At 45.7% G+C, this 10,012-nt stretch overlaps 1 protein-coding gene across 1 annotated transcript in view; it reads right to left on the reverse strand.

The window, feature by feature from the left end:
- The window catches only part of LOC148144770 (uncharacterized), a 392,813-nt gene that overhangs the window by 311,684 nt on the left and 71,117 nt on the right, over positions 1–10,012 (reverse strand). The window lies entirely within an intron of this gene.

Genomic DNA, 10,012 nt, shown 5'->3' on the forward strand with positions numbered 1-10,012 from the left:
TACTCCCAACAGATTTATTTGGAAGTGCTAGCATTTGGAGTGCTGCTCCTTCATCGGGTAGCTGTTGAGCAGGATAATAAGACATAGAATTTATGGCCAAACATTACAGTGTCATGCAGTTGATAAGATTTCCTGAACCAGTCCAGTTGCAGTTCAGTCTTTCATCTTTTAGAATGGGTTGTAGGTTTCGATTCATTAACATGTATATCCCAGAACTACTTTTAACTCACATTCTCCCGATGACTAAAGAAATTTTATAAAATTAGGTGACATCTCAGCTCAGACAATGCAAGAAAGGTGTGAGGTTCAAGTCTGTCTGTATCCCAGTCCTGAGTCACACATGTTCTATTTCCAAAGTAGGAATTTATAAAATATTACATAGATTGACTGCCTGCAGATTGTGTTTTGCTCAAATAGCACAATGTATCTGCAAATGCAAATTCACTGCATAGGTGTGTGTGTGTGTGTGTGCGCGCGCGCGCATGAGAGAGACAGTGTGTCGATGCAATGGAGTATAAGCCTGTGAGAAGGTGTGTGCATGGATTTGAGTGTGGGAGGTGTATGTGTGTGAGAGAGGGTCTGTGTGACTGGGTGTGTATGTGTGGGAGTGAGAGACAGTGTTAAGTGTCGTGAAGGTCCCGGTTGAGACCGTCCTCATGGGTTCCAAACTTGCCTATCGGCCTCTGCTTGGCCAGTAGAAACAATTAATCAGTTACTGGGTGGCATGGTGGCTCGGTGGTTAGCAGTGCTGCCTCACAGCACCAGGGATCCGGGTTCGATTCCCACCTTGGGCAACTGTCTATGTGGAGTTGGCACATTCTCCCCAATGCTTGCACGGGTTTCCTCCGGGTGCTCCAGTTTCCTCCCACAATCCAAAAGGTGTGCAGGTCAGGTGAATTGGCCATGCTAAATTCCACATAGTGTTGGGTGCATTAGTCAGGGGTAAATATAGGGAGGGGAATGGGTCTGGGTGGATTACTCTTTGGAAGGTCAGTGTGGACATTTTGGGCCAAAGGGCCAGTTTCCATACTGTAGGGAATCAAATCTAATCTACACGTACACACATTGGAGAGGGCAGGGTGAGACTTGTCTTTCACTTTGCAGAAGGTGGGAGGTTCTGGATGCTGTGATTCAGGGTAAACACACGCTGGAAGACCTTTGGCTCAGAGAGATGGAGTTGGAAGCCAGGCTGCAGACATGTCACGGGGAAAGTTAACCAGACACTTTATTCCAGAAGATGGTCATTCCCCTCTGGACAGAGCCTTCTGATTAGGTCATTGGACAGGGTCAGAAGGGTGAGAGTGTGAATCACACAGGTAAAGGGGATCTGAGATTGGGCAGCGGGGAGGAGCTAATTGGCTGAGTGGTGGGGGTAAGGGGCAGAATATTGACAGGTGATTGTCGTCTTTCTCTGCAGTTAGCAGCAGGAGGCCAGATGGCATCAGTGTCTGTCTGGTACCAGGTTCAGGAACCGACGTGCTCAGGACAGGATAAGTGGGAAAGGGAGGCTGCAGTGGGTGTGGTCCACAAATCTCAGGAGGGGAGAGCTTCTGCTGAGGGCGCATGAGAAGTCAGAAGCTATGAAAACAAAGCAGAACATCAAAGCTCTGGGTGGCATGGTGGCTCAGTGGTTAGTACTGCTGCCTCATAGTGCTGGGTTTGATTCCAGCCTCAGGTGACTTTGGTACATTTTCCCCCTTGTGTCTACGTGGGTTTCCTTCAGGTGCTCCAGTTTCCTCCCATAGTCCAAAGATCTGCAGTTTAGGGTGGATCAGCTGTGCTGAAGTGTCCAGGGATCTGCATTTTCGGGTGCGTAGGGTATGGTAAGTGGGTTGGTCTGGTGGGATGCTGTTTGGAAGGTCAGTGTGAGGTGAATGGGCTGAATCGCCTGCAGGGATTATGTAATTCTACTGCTTTAGCCATTTGTATATTGAGAAATGATTACTGTGGTCCTGGGAAAGGTGGGATTTATAGTGTCACTGTCCTCTGTCCATTATCTTTCTGTCCCCCTGTCCATTTTCTCTCTCTTGACACCCACCCTCAGCTCCCCCCCCCCCCCCAACCCCAACCATTCTCTTTCCCCACCACCTATTATTTCTCATGCCTCCATCCCTCTTTGATCGCTGTATCAAGCCCTTCTACGAAGAGAGAGGCAGATGGTGATGACTCTACCTGGGAGATGGGGGTGCACAAGAAATGGCTGATCTTTAACATTGAGAATAGCTACTCAGAAACAACATTAAAGCATGTTCAATTCTATTTTTAAAAAAGCTGCAGGCATCTTACTGAAACTTGCGTTGAAACGTGCAGTCTGGCCACAGTTGAGGACAGGCTGTAAGGGGTGAGTTGCCCATTCTAATATTGTCAAATTGGTTCAGACTATGAAGAAATAGAGTCATGGAGCATGGAATGAAACAGTTTGGTCTGTGCCGATCAGATATCCTAAATTAATCTACTCCTATTTGCCAACACTTGGCCCAAACCCTTTAAACCTTCTTATTCGTACACCCATCCAGATGCCTTTTAAAAGTTGTAATTGTACCAGCCTCCACTCCGGCAGCTCATTCAATACATTTACCATCCTCTGCGTGAAACAAGTTACCCCTTAGGTCCCTTTTAAACCTTTCCCCAATCTCCCAAAACTAATGTCCTCTAGTTCTGGCATTTCTTGAGACAAATCAAATGTCTCACGTTTTTTCTCATCCTTCGGTCCCTCATCTTTCCCCACTCAACCTAAACCTATGCCCTCCAGTTTGTGACTCCCCTAACCAAGGGAAAAGATGTACAAAAGTTGAGCAGCCAGCCAAAATGCAAAAGGAATACAATGTCGAGCCACAGGGGGGAAAACATTGTGGTTCAACTTTTTTTTTCCTCCGATTGGCATTTAGAACATCGAACAATACAGCACAGAACAGGCCCTTCGGCCCACGATGTTGTGCCGAACATTTATCCTAGCTTAAGCACCCATCCATGTACCTATCCAATTGCCGCTTAAAGGTCACCAAAGATTCTGACTCTGCCACTCCCACAGGCAGCGCATTCCATGCCCCCACCACTCTCTGAGTAAAGAACCCACCCCTGACATCTCCGCTATACCTTCCACCCTTCACCTTAAATTTATGTCCCCTTGTAACACTCTGTTGCACCCGGGGAAAAAGTTTCTGACTGTCTACTCTATCTATTCCTCTGATCATCTTATAAACCTCTATCAAGTCACCCCTCATCCTTCGCCGTTCCAACGAGAAAAGGCCTAGCACTCTCAACCTATCCTCGTACGACCTATTCTCCATTCCAGGCAACATCCTGGTAAATCTTCTCTGCACCCTCTCCAAAGCTTCCACATCTTCCCTAAAGTGAGGCGACCAGAACTGCACACAGTACTCCAAATGTGGCCTAACCAAAGTCCCGTACAGTTGCAACATCACTTCACGACTCTTGAATTCAGTCCCTCTGCTAATGAACGCTAATACGCCTTCTTACAAGCTCTATCCACCTGAGTGGCAACTTTCAAAGATCTATGAACATAGATCCCAAGATCCCTCTGTTCCTCCACTGCACTAAGAACCCTACCGTTAACCCTGTATTCCGCATTCTTATTTGTTTTTCCAAAATGGACAACCTCACACTTGGCAGGGTTGAACTCCATCTGCCACTCCTCAGCCCAGTTCTGCATCATATCTAAGTCTCTTTGCAGCCGACAACAGCCCTCCTCACTATCCACAACTCCACCAATCTTCGTATCATCTGCAAATTTACTGACCCACCCTTCGACTTCCTCATCCAAGTCATTAATAAAAATTACAAACAGCAGAGGACCCAGAACTGATCTCTGCGGAACTCCACTTGTAACTGGGCTCCAGGCTGAATATTTGCCATCTACCACCACTCTCTGACTTCGACCGGTTAGCCAATTGGCCAAATTTCCCTCTATCCCATGCCTCCTGACATTCCGCATAAGCCTACCATGGGGAACCTTATCAAATGCCTTACTAAAATCCATGTATACTACATCCACTGCTCTAACCTCATCCGCATGCTTGGTCACCTCCTCAAAGAATTCAATAAGACTTGTAAGGCAAGACCTACCCTCCACAAATCCGTGCTGGCTGTCCCTAATCAAGCAGTGTCTTTCCAGATACTCGTAAATCCTATCCCTCAGTACCCTTTCCATTACTTTGCCTACCACCGAAGTAAGACTAACAGGCCTGTAATTCCCGGGGTTATCCCTATTCCCTTTTTTGAACAGGGCACAACATTCGCCACTCTCCAGTCCCCTGGTACCCCCGTTGACAGTGAAGACGAAACGATAATTGCCAATGGTACTGCAATTTCCTGTCTTGCTTCCCACATAATCTAGGATATATCCCGTCAGGCCCCGGGGGACTTGTCTATCCTCAAATTGTTCAAAATGTCCAACACATCTTCCTTCCTAACAAGTATCTCCTCTAGCTTACCAGTCCGTTTCACACTCTCCTCTTCAACAATACGGTCCCTCTCGTTCGTAAGTACTGAAGAAAAGTACTCATTCAAGACATCTCCTATCTCTTCCGACTCAATACACATTCTCCCACTACTGTCCTTGATCGGATCTACCCTCGTTCTCGTCATTCTCATGTTTCTCACATACGCATAAAATGCCTTTGGGTTATCCTTGATCCTATCCGCCAAAGATTTTTCATGCCTTCTCTTAGCTCTCCTAATCCCTTTCTTCAGGTCCCTTCTGGCTATCCTGTATTCCTCCACTGCTCTGTCTGAACCCTGTTTCCTCAATCTTACGTAAGCCTCCTTCTTCCTCTTTACAAGACATTCAACCTCCCTCGTCAACCAAGGTTCCCTCACACGACCATCTCTTTCCTGCCTGACAGGTACATACATATCAAGGACACGTCGTATCTGTTCCTTGAAAAAGTTCCACATTTCGACGACATCCTTCCCTGACAGCCTATGCTCCCAACTTATGCTCCTCAGATCCTGTCTTACAGCATAATTACCCTTCCCCCAATTGTAAAACCTACCCTGTTGCACGCACCTATCTCTCTCCATAACCAAGGTGAAAGTCACAGAATTGTGGTCACCATCACCAAAATGTTCACCCACTAACAAGCCCATCACTTGTCCCGGTTCATTACCGAGTACCAAATCCAATATGGTCTCCCCTCTGGTCGGACAATCTACATACTAGTTATAAAAGCTTCCTGGACACACTGCGCAAACACCGCCCCATCCAATCTATTTGATCTAAAGAGCTCCCAATCAATATTTGGGAAGTTGAAATCGCCCATGACTACTACCCTGTGGCTTCTGCACCTTTCCAAAATCTGTTTCCCAATCAGTTTCTCCACATCTCTGCTGCTATTGGGGGGCCTATAGTAAACACCCAACAAGGTGACTGCACCTTTCCTATTTCTGACTTCAGCCCATACTACTTCCAAAGGCAGATTCCCCTCGAACTGCCTTTCTGCAGCCGTTATACCATTTCTAATTAGCAACGCCACCCCCCCCCCCCTCCTTTTTTACCACCCTCCCTAATCTTACTGAAACATCTGCAACCAGGAACCTCCAATAACCATTCCTGTCCCTCTTCTATCCACGTTTCCATGATGGCCACAACATCGGAGTCCCAGGTACCGATCCACGCCTTCTGTGGATGAACCCATCTCTGTGTCCACAAGTATTCCCTGTCTGTGCTACCTTCTTCACAGCCTCCCTACATTTTTGGACATCCTGACAAACAGTTAGCCTACTTGCTGGACTACAAGTCCGGATCCCATCCCCCTGCCAAATTAGTTTAAACCCCCCCCCCCCCGGAAGAGTGCTAGCAAACCTACCCCCCAGGATATTGGTGCCCTTCTGGTTCAGGTGCAACCCGTCCTGCTTGTACAGGTCCCACCTTCCCCAGACTGCAGTCTAATTGGACACTTCAAATCTGTCAGTAACGTCGGCATCTCTGAAGAGCATAATGCGCATGCCCCTCGGTGTCAGCAAAAGACTGAGCATGCTCCTGGTTGTACATACAAATGACTCATGACCTACTTTTGATGTACCAATAGGGAACTCGGGAGGACCGGAAGGTGTCTTGTCCTCCTGCCAATCAGAACACCGCTATTGTCTGAATGCGGAAGTTGGATAATGAGCTTCTGAGGCCTCTGCTGCTGCTCCTGTCTCTCTGAATGAAGATTGAGCTTTACCCCAAACTGCAACTTTCTTCCTCTGTCCAGCAACTATGAGTACGGCACTCTCTTTTCTCGCCACCTATTCCACTTTTTTTTCATTCTGGCGTTCAATTGTTGACTTGCAACAACTGAAAGGAAAGGGAGTGAATTCAGGGAGGGGACAGAGTGTAGAAATATTGGTCGAGAGTGTGGTGCTGGAAAAGCATAGCAGGTCAGGCAGCGTCCGAGGAGCAAGAAAATCGACGTTTTCCTGCTCCTCAGATGCTGCCTGACCTGCGTGCTTTTCCAGCACCACACTCTCGACTCTAATCTTCGGCATCTGCAGTACTCACTTTTTTTGTCTAGAAATGTTGGTCCAGATTTGTGTCTCAATTGGCAAACACATGGCAAATGCATTACCACAATGTGATAATATAGCCTTTGCTGTGAGAAAGCAGAAAGGAGGTGCATTGTTTTAATGTGACATGTTGGGATATGGAGAAAGTGAGGAGTGCAGATGCTGGAGATCAGAGTTGACAAGTGTGACTCTGGAAAAGAACAGCGGGTCAGACAGCATCCGAGGACCAGGAGAGTTGACGTTTTGGACACGAACCGTTCATCAGGAATGTTATGTGGATGTACAAAGAGGTTTCAGTGTCTTTCGACACCAGTCAATACCCGTTGTCAGACAGGTGCACTAAGCAGTCAGCAGGGCAAGAGGAATTGAGTTCAGAAGTGGGGTGGGGCATTCCTGCGTTAGGGGGTCATTGAATATATTCAAGGCTGAGTTCATCTGATTTTTGAACAACAATGAAGTGGATGGTTATGAGGGAACAGAAAAATTGGTTTTAAGAACAGTTACAGAATCATACAGCACAGAAACAGATACTTGATTTCATGCTGACTACATTCATAAACTAAACTAGTCCTACCTTGTTTGGCCTAGATATCTCTGAACCTTTCCTATTCATAAGAGCAGAAATTAAGCCATTCAGCCCACTGGGTCTGCCCACACCATTCAATCGCGACTGATAAGTGTCTCAGCCCCATTCTCCTGTTTTCTCCCTGTAACCCTCGATCCCCTTGATACTCAAGAACTGTTTCTGTCTCAGTGTTAAATATCCTCAGTTACCTGGCCTCCACAGCCTTCTGTGGCACTGAATTCCATCAGTTCACCACTCTCTGGCTAAAGAAATTTCTCCTAATCTCCGTTCTGAAAGGTCTTCCCTTTACTCTAAGGCTGTGACCTCGGCTGCTAGTCTCTCCTTCCAATGGAAACATCTTTCCAACATCAACTCGTCCAGGCCATTGAGTATTCTGTTTGTTTCAATTAGATTCCCCTGAGTGTGGACCTGTTAATCAGCATGAACCAGACCCTTCAGGATGAGGTACAGCAGGGATTAGGTTCAATAAAGTGAGAATGGAGGGAGTGTGTGGGATAGAGATTTTGTACTTCCAGGGAATAAGAATTACAGAGAGTTTGCTATAAATTAGAATTGATTGGATGGGGCAATGGGCCAGGGAGTGGCAGATGGAGATTAATTTAGGGAAATGTGATGTTTGCATTTTGGTAAGGCAATCCAGGCAGCACAGTTAAGGGAGTGTTTCAGAACAAAGAGACCTTGGAGTGCAGGTTCATTGTTCCTTGAAAGTGCAGTCTCAGGTAGCGAGAACAGTGAAGAAGGCATTTTGTATGCTTTCCTTTATTAGTCAGAGCATTGAGTTTCGGAGTTGGGAGGTCATGTTGTGGCTGTACAGGACATTGGTTAGGCCAGTTTTAAAATACTGCATTCAGTTCTGGTCTCCCTGCTACAGGAAACATGGTGTGAAACTTTGAAAGGGGTCAGAAAAGACTTGAAAGGCTATTGTCAGAGTTGGAGGGTTTGATCGACAGAGAGAGGCTGAATCAGTCAGGGATATTTTCCTGGAGCATCGGACGTTCAGGGGTGACCTTATAAATATTTATAAGGAGCATGGATAGGGTGAATGCAAAACTAGAGAGCAAATGTTTGAGCTGAGAGGGGAATGATTTAAAAGGGACATGAAGGGCAACTTGTTTCACGCGGAAGGTGGTGTATGTATTGAATGAGCTGTCACAGGAAGGGGTGGAGCCTGATACAATTACAGCATTTAAAAGGCATCTGGATGGGTACAAGAATAGGAAGCGTTTAGCGGGATATGGGCTAACTGCTGGTAAATGGTACGAGATTAAGTTAGGATATCTGGGCGGCACATATGAGTTGGACTGAAGGGTCTGTTTCTGTGCTGTATGACTGTCTGGGTCTTTGGTGAAACCAAAAGTGTCATTGTGAAGACTGGACTTTCAGAGCAGCCTTCCAAGATGTTTTGTACTTACTGGGAGCAGAAGAAGTTACAATGAAATCTTTCATTTATGAGACAGCACCTGAGTGAGTGAGTACATCTGAGATTTTGTGGAAAGTGGGATTTCATTGCACTGTGGGGATGAAACCCTACCCTATCCAGTCATTTCTGCTGGTAGGTGAGACCAGACCTCAAGATTAGTTGGAGTAGATTTAGGATAGAGATGAGGAGGAACTGGTTTTCCCAGAGAATCGTGAATCTATGTAACTCTCTGCCCAGGGAAGCAGTAGAGGCAGCTTAATTGAGTATATTCAGGACACAGTTCGATGGGTTTTTGCATGGTAAAGGTATTAAGGGTAGTTGGGACAATGCAGGGAGGAGAAGCTGAGACAATGGAGAGATCAGTCATGATCTAAATGAATGGCGAAGCAGGCTCGACAGGACAAATGACCTACTCCTGCTTCTATTACTATGAAACTCTAACCCTGCATTTCCCATGGCTAACCCACCTAACCTGCACATCTCTGGATACTATGGACAATTTAGCATGGCCAATCCAAATCCAGGCCAGTGAGCAATACAGTGATGTGAAAAATGAACATCCGAGAATGACAGAAAGACATGGAGAGTAAATGTCCCAGCAATCGAAACTGGATTCTAAAGATCACAAAAACTGAAACTAAAAATGGTTTGTCTGAATGTGTGCTGCATTGCAGCAAATGCGAATGAATTGACTGCACACATTGAAGGGAACTCCTTCAATTAAAATATGGGACTCCTTACAGAGATATGGCTCCAGGATGACAAGGATTGGATCCTCAATATTGAGGAGGTGATAAAGGTAGAGGGTGCACAGGTAATCAAAGCACTGATCACAGGGTAATCTGGTATCAGCTCAGATTTCAGGTCCTGATTTCTCACCCTTCCTGGATTTCTGCTGATGCTTTGCCCTCTTTTTTTTTTTTAACACCTTCCGGAACAATAAGTCAATCCAGACCCACAATCTCCCAGCCTGTTAACCATCCAGACACCGAGTGTAGTCATAGCAGGGAATAAAACAAGAAATGTGAACCAAAATTAGAAATAAGTAGGTGCTTGTGCTTTATATTGTTCAATAGGAAGTAAACCAGAAATACTATTCTCCCAGGATTCCTACAGTGCCTTATTTGAGGAATTCTCTCACCCTTACATCGAGCTATTAGTACCCACTATGATTTACAACAATATTTATACCAACAGAAAAAAAAGTATCTGTTGTCAAATTGACATAGAGATATACAGCATGGAAACAGACTTTTTCTCTCTCTCATGCACACACATGCACAAGTCCATGGGGGTGAATTTGTGTTTGCAGAATGATATTTGCATATGCATTCTATTTTCCTCAAAAAATGCACAATCTGCAGGCGGTTAATATATGTAATATTTTGTAAATTCCACATTGGAAATAGAACCAGTCTGACTCTAAACTAGGATACAGACAAATTCTGACCTTACACCTTTAATGCATTGTTTGAGCAAAGGTGTCTCCTTTTGTT

The sequence above is a fragment of the Chiloscyllium plagiosum genome, unplaced genomic scaffold, assembly GCF_037043375.1.
Source record: "Chiloscyllium plagiosum isolate Xiang-an unplaced genomic scaffold, Cpla_swu_hap1 HiC_scaffold_27, whole genome shotgun sequence".
NCBI lineage: Eukaryota > Metazoa > Chordata > Chondrichthyes > Orectolobiformes > Hemiscylliidae > Chiloscyllium > Chiloscyllium plagiosum.